This window comes from Corapipo altera, unplaced genomic scaffold (genome assembly GCF_003945725.1).
Source record: "Corapipo altera isolate COAL_440 unplaced genomic scaffold, ASM394572v1 44, whole genome shotgun sequence".
Classification (NCBI taxonomy): Eukaryota; Metazoa; Chordata; class Aves; order Passeriformes; family Pipridae; genus Corapipo; species Corapipo altera.
Genome location: NW_020884880.1, coordinates 14,370,731 through 14,378,302, shown reverse-complemented (window position 1 = coordinate 14,378,302; position 7,572 = coordinate 14,370,731). Strand labels below are relative to the sequence as shown.

Here is a 7,572-nt window from a genome sequence, read left to right as displayed (position 1 = left end):
ACAGGCACGATTTCAGGTCTCCCCTGTTGTCCTTGTCAGCCTAAACCATCTTTTTTTTTAAACCCCATCTTTTTCCATTCCAAGTGCCAAAAAAAAAAAAAAAAGGTAAGGACAGTGTTATTGTAACATGATGCTGAGGGCATGTGCTCTACACAATGAGGGCATGTAGGGGTTGAGATGATGTTGGGATAGCAGTGGAGGGCTGGGAAGAGAGAGAGAGCAAGGAGCCAAATCAAGTGCAGTCTCTACTGCCATCTGGAACAGCAACTGAGGTAGAGCCTCTAGACACATCCAAGTTTTCTCCTACCAGAGAACCAGCTGCTTTGATCCAAAAGACAAGCTGGGACTGAAGCAACATGTGTGCAGTGTGCACGACTGGGCACAGACACAGGAATGAAGCAGAAATCTAAGGCAGATGCACCCGACTGTAGACCCCCACAAATCCGCAGTGGGGGGACAAACTGGAAGACAGCAATGTAATGGAAACTGAACCTGGAAAAATTCAAACCAAAGCGAGAGAATCACAGTAAGGGCAGAATTAATTACTCATGGGAAATGATATATTCATTGTAACTGTAACTGGTTCAATATTATTGAGCTCCTTCTAAGAGTAACGCAGTGGAGTGATGGGCACAGGATAACAGTTTGTGACAGAACTAAGGTAAACACCTGCCACTGAAGCAGCCCTAAAAAACAATTATTTAATTACATAGGTTTGCATCTGTCTTCTATAAAATTTTATTAGCTTTATGTGACACTAAATAACTTAAGAATGCCTCCACATTTGAGAGAAATTCTAATCTATCACCATTCAAAAAAAGGACATTCTGTTTTTCTCTGAAAATCCCCTCTGCCAACATGCTAATCATATTATTGCTGATCCACGAGAGGTGAGGGGGTGGAGTAACTTAATACAATGAGAGAAACATGAACCAGTGAGTATAACACAAGGCACAGACATGCATTCTCATAAGCCTCATTTCACATTCAATATAACTGCTCTGTTTTACTGACAGTTTAAATCATAATGACAATGAAACTGAAGACTCCTACTGACAGTAATATAACTATCCAGCACTTTCTTCATTTCTTTGAGCAGCTTGAATACATTCAGAGTAATAAATAAAAATGTTTGTGGTTGGTGAGACAATGTAAGGTTGCAGATAATTATTTATTATTTTTTTTAAATAACATTTCTTTCCAACCTTCAAACAAGCTAATGTTCCAATCCACTTGGATGCATAGGGGAATCAGGTTCTAAAACATTCCCATAAGTGAGATTAAGGCCCAAACGAGCCCAGATGCTGGATCCCAAAATGACAACTTAACTTTATTTTGTAATACAAAGGAGCAGAGAGAAAGAAGGGACATACAAAAGTAAGAAAAGCTAAGGGTAACTGTTAAAAGCACAGGACAGGAGTTGCCACCACCATGAAGTGCCACTGGCTTGCAAGCTGGTAGATCTCCATTGGGCTTCTACCATGGTTGCCTTGTAGCCTCCAAGAAACAAGCTGAACTGGCAGGGTAACAGAGTGGCAGCAGCTCCTGCAGCAGTCCTCAAACACCCTCCGGAGTCACCGTGCACAGCCTTAAATACCCTCGCTGTGCTAGCCCCTGGATGTCCATTGGCCAGTTCACCAGTATCCAAGCAAAGTTCGCCTGGTACCGAGACGGGCCCTGAGCATCCATTGGCTGGTTCCCCAGTCTCCAAGTAAGATCTGCCTGGCTTACCTTATATGGGAGAGTAAGTCCTTGCCTTGTTCTTGATTGTAACAACTTTTTATCTTTTTTGCTTATCTACCTGCCTCTGATGGCTTGCTAGGTGCCTCCTGGAGTTTTGCAAGTAGCTCAGCTCCTGCAGCAGCCTAGCTGTGGCATCAAGGCTTTTTAGCTCCATGCTTGAGACAATGGCAAAGCAGACTCCATCTTTTAATCACTTTATTACAGCTTTCAATTAGGCTGGGTTACTAGAGGTCAGAAAAAATAAGAATTTTGTAAAATCTTTCAAATATTAAATCCTTTTCCAGAACAACTCAAATCCTGTGAGACCTCCTTGTATGTCTTCTAATGCTCGCTTGAGCAGTAATAGCCTTTTATCAAGTATGGAATGCAACGAGCTGTCCCCTATTGCCAAGATCTTCCTTTCCTACAGTACTGCAGGATCAAAGCACAAAGCTCAGAAAAGAAATATTTAAGTAGCAAACTAGTTCTTTGTCTAATTAAAATGCTTGAAGCCCACGTGTTAAACCCCAGTTTTCTACCATAATGACCTTTCTCTCCAGTAACATTCAATGATGAACACTTCTATGAATATGTAACTCCCAGCTTGTCTACACAAGGGCACTCATACACCCCTGCTTCTGTCCAAGCATCTGCACCAAGTACCATAGGGTTCAGCCAGCACATTTACTTCAAACCCCAAATCAACAACCCCATCCTTAAAGCTACTCCACCGTGTATTGTCAGGCCGCACATTCACAAAAACACTGTAGTCTCTTTTCCCTTCACCTGTCACCCAGGGGTCTGGCTACCACTCTTTGATGTCAGCTTTAATACAACCAGACTGCTTTGAAAAGTGTAGTATGAGAAAGAGCTGTAAGACATCTTATCAGGGGCCTCTGCACTTGGCTCAGGAGTTGCATTTGAGCTCAGGTCCCTGCTATCAGTCCTTCCCTGAGTTGCATTACAGATATGGCTGTGCCTGGCTATATCCTTTGCTGATCCTGTGATTGCTTTCTGATTTGAATTTGTGGCTTGGGCTCATACCTGTCTCATCATTACAGCCGCTTCTGTGTAATTTTGTACTTTGTCATTCAACAAGCAGTGGAATCAGTGAATCCTGGTCTATTATGGATTCACATACACTACAATTACTCTCCTCCACCCCTTACATCCTTCACTCAAAAAACAGCAGGGCTGCTCTCATTGTGTCTACAAGAGCTCACTTATACTAAAAGCCTGAACTCCCAACCCACATTACCTCTGCATCTCCGCCATACCTCCAAATCTCTGACAATGTGAACATTAGTTTTCTGAGTTTCTTACTCTGCTGAAAGGAGTAAATGGAAAGTCATGACCAAAGCAGATGGACCTGTGATAGAGGCTACTTCTGGCCATTTACTGAAGAAATCCATTAATACAACAACAATGGCAAATGAGTAACAAAGTCTATAGTGCTGATTGTCAGCTTTTCAAATAAAAAGCTAGTCTGGCATCAGCCTGTACCAAATCATGCTTGTTTTGTCAAGCAAGAGAAACTTTTGGAGCAGCTTGAGCATCCAACCCTGACTACTGATGGAGAACTTATAATCACTGTTATGACAACTCGCTGATGTGCACCACGAGCAAAGTGTATTGATTTTGTCTCTAATTCCTCCAGAATAATACATTTATGAGTTATTCTCCTTTATTGCAGAGAAAGTTCAGTCCAGCTCAAAGTATAGCAGAGATAAATTAAATTTGTTATTATTATTAGTCTATTTTGCTGTCAGTATGCCATGTAATTTCTGCTCAACACCACAGACTAAACAAGTAGCTTTATATTATTCTTCTGAAACAGCAGCAAAAACTTACCCAATTTGTTCAACTGCTTCCATAGTAGAAGACAGTATTTAGAGTATTTAGGAAAGAAAAAAATGACCAATACAAGCAGTCAAACATTACATTTTCATCTCCTGATTTGTTTTCTATGACACATAAAAAGAAAATCACACTACTTCACACTTCTCTGAGTCTTTTCAGTGTTGACTGTACAGTAACAGGCAAAGGAACGTGATCCAGCAGAAGCTGAGTTTATGGCCAAAAGACAGGGTGTCGCTAAGCTGATATACGGTAGTATGTCCTGTAAATGTTCTTCTTGTTTCACAATTCATCAGCTAACACTGGACTTCAGGCTGTTTATTAAAAACACTAATCATTAGTTCATTTAAAAGCATTAGATTCAGTTTCAAATATATGGCATATGTTTGAGAAACAAACATGACCCACTGAGTATCATTTGAGGGCTGTGAGTGCTCTGTTAATTTGAAAAACACACTGTAAATCAAGATTTAAAAACATCTTTGCACCATGAACACTTGCATTAATCCTGTGTATAGACAGAGTTGGCTTGCAATCATTACAACTCTATTTAGCCTTTCTAGATCTAACCAAAGAAAACATTTTCTTTCTTTCTTGTCAAAACAGTGAAGTATCCACTCAGGAGATATGATTTATTTGATAGAAATGTTCAGAGCAGATATTTAAGTTCTCACAATGGCTCATTCCTACAGAGACTGACAGCTGACTGAGTTTATTTATTGCCTGGTTATCACACAAAGTCAAATTCTAACAGTGACTAATGCTTTGCACAGCTGTAACTGCTCCCTGAACTACCTCATGTAATCGATTAAACTTGAATCAATGTTATGGGAGTGTTTTACAATGTGGAAGCATTTTTGCTTGTTCAATGCAGCCAACTCCCCTGTAGGAGTATGCACATCAGGAACTCCAGCAGTATGAGTCAAAAATCATATTTACATGCAGTGCAGCACAGGATTTGTTTCCTCAGGTGGTTTATGAGATACAGTCTTGATTAAGTGACCATCTTCTAAAGCATTGATTTGAACACTACAGAGACTCCAGTGCACATAGCCAACATTAAATGTATCAGCTTACAGCCACCTTCTGAATGCAGCAGAAACAATAACAGCATCGCTCACTCCCAGCATGCTGTACTCGGGATTTCCAGCAACATCAAAACACTACTCCGGCTGTTCATGCAGTCTTTATTAAAGTGTCCAAGCAGCTCGGAGTGTGCAAGCGAGCCCTTCTCCAGGCCACACAGGGCAGGCTGCATGGGCTTCCACAGCCTCGCTGAACTGGGAGTTTGACGACCTCTGGCTGTTTTCAGTGTCCACAGCCAAGGTCTTCTTTTTTCTCTCAAGCTATCTGAAGGGCACCCTCTTCTGTCCAGCACCCAAACTGCAGCATCACAGTAATTTTCACAGATGTTTCTTGATTCTGTAAATGAAAATTGCATTATTGAAGTTTCTCTGTGAGATTAGTAATACCATGATCCAGCCTGCTCCATGATAGATAGAAGACTGTTCTCCATCTGTTAATGAAGACAACAGGTCTAAAGGAAAATTAAAATATTACAGTGAAGGCAGGAAAATTTACAATGGGTAGGATTGATAGAACTGTTTTTCCAGCAGAAATGCAGGCACCTCAGTTATAAGGAGTATGATGAACGTTATTCACTGCATAATTCTCTGAAGAGCTATCCTTGCCGAGTAAATGTAAGAAGCTTAATGTTTTTTTCTGGGTGGATTGTCTCAAATTCCAAGCTTTCATTACAACAATTCAGGACTAGGAATTGTTGCCATGTCTGCTTCAGAAAGAGGTTGTTTCACTTGGTTTTGTCAAAGTTTTATGGAGGCAGTGTCTGTCCCAGTACATATCCATCCCCACAGGTATGTATTTATTTTATTGAAACAAAAGAAACCTTCTCCCTCCCTTGTTCAACATCTTTCTTTTACAGTGATGCAGGGGAAAGAAAAAAATTCCCCCACTTTTTTTTAGAACAAGGAAACCTGTGACACATGGTCACAGCAAAATACTTTACAGGTTTTATAAATTCAAGATTTCATAATATATTTGAAGGTAATAAGAGACACACTGCCTGTATCAATAAGAGATGCACTGCCATACAAATGCATAACTAAGCACTGACCTCACTGAATTTTTACCATACTTCACTGTCATATCCTGTGTAATTTTAGACCAGAAGAATATTTACTTGGATGGGGTATAAAACAGGGTGTATCTCTTTTGATCCTGCAATTTTTCATTTTATTACAGCCACCTAATCATGCAGTTAGATACAGATTTATCTAGTGGATAAAAAAAAAAAGATCCCTGTTTTGCACAATTATGGGAATTTAAGCATTTACACTAAATCTATTTTCTTTTGCACAATTTGTCTTCAGAGAAGCAGCTAAAAAAAAGACTTCAAAATAAAATCAGAATTTTAGAATCAGTAATTCTATCCATACGTTTACAGAGAAAATTTCTACAATGTGGAAATATTCTTTAAAAATATTAAAGACAGCAATTGGTAAAAATGTGTACTGTAGCTAAAGAACTAGCAAATATAAGTCTTCTTGCTATCAGAGCTTGTATACACCAGATTGCCCCCCTAACCCTGGTAAATACAGCTGAGGAGCTTGAATGAATTTGCCGCACTAAATTGCATGTATGAGTGACACCTGTGGGATGCTGGAGAAGATGAATGTTCCTTCCCTTATGAATTTGTTCCTGCATACATGGGGTACTGAACCCAGAGACACACCAGGGTACAGACTAGGAAAATTTGAATGCCCTTAATGAGAAGAATAATAAAATGGAATGAAGTGTGGTAGTGTAAATGCTCTGTCGTGCTGCTGGGGAGCAACAAGAAGAGTCTTCACAATGAGCTGAGAGCTGGAAATACAAGATAAGAGACAGTCACAGAAAACTGAGAGAAAACTGTCAGCCACTGTGGGGCACTACGAGCCACTCAAACTATGAGGCAAAAAGGGCAATAGCTGTGAAAAAGATAAGTATCACAAAGAAAGCAAAGGAGAGGTGTTTCTGATAAAGATACCTGAATATTGAATAATTCTGAATTCTCATCTCAAATGCTGTGTACTGTCTGTGTACTCTTCAGGAGAGATGAATTCACTTTGGACTACAGCTACGTGGATGAGCACACAGAACCCCTCTCTGACATGTGCAGTATGATTTAGTCTGCAAAAATAAAGGTTAACAGGTGTTACAATCTGCTTAAATACTGCAGAAAGAACTTTCAGATTTGAATATTCCTTTGAGCAAAATTAAAACTCATACAAGTCCCAAGCCATGCGCATGGACAAGCACATCCCATTCGAAAACCGCGCCCTTTGTACTCTTGGCCACCTAAGATGTTGAATATTCAACAGGTATTTTACCTTTAAAAGGTAATTTTTCGAACTCAGGAGGGAGGTGTCATCCTCCCGCCTCATTGATTGACAACGTACCCCCCTGTACAGCATATAAAGACCTACCACGCAGCCAGAGTAAATTCTTCATTTCATATTTATTGTACCCTACCTCAACCGCGAAATTCCCTCGGTGTCAAGCCCTGATGGGGCTTTTCACCTTACAGTCTTCGCGAGGCGCCTAAAATTCCTGAAATTAAATGAAAGATGTAAAAAAATTCCAACACCCCCTGCTTTCCACTTAAATCAATTTACTTATGATAAAACTGGATTATTTTATTTCTCATATGAAGTGACCCTGTCAGGTTCAGTGCTTCTCTACACCCTCAGTCTGCAGGAGTGGGGGAACTGTCTTCTTGAAACACTCCCACAGTTAAAGCCGTGAATACAAGTGGTTAAAGCCAGAGGCCTGACCCTGGGTTGGCATTACACTGATCACATCTTTAGAATTGTGTTTAAAAAAGTTTACTCAGCTGATTTTTACATGATCTTACAACTAGTTATTTATTCTCCTTTGTGCTACTTATGTTGTGAATTTTGTTCTCTTACCAGAATTTCATAGACAAAAGAACTA

General features: G+C 40.0%; 1 long non-coding RNA gene across 1 annotated transcript; it reads right to left on the bottom strand.

The window, feature by feature from the left end:
- Positions 1 to 4,750: 4,750 nt before the first annotated feature.
- Positions 4,751 to 6,764, bottom strand: LOC113945398. Its single transcript, XR_003527069.1, has 2 exons — positions 6,626 to 6,764; positions 4,751 to 5,001 (listed from the first exon to the last, which is right to left on the bottom strand). It is a non-coding gene; the product is annotated as an uncharacterized LOC113945398 (long non-coding RNA).
- Positions 6,765 to 7,572: the final 808 nt, after the last annotated feature.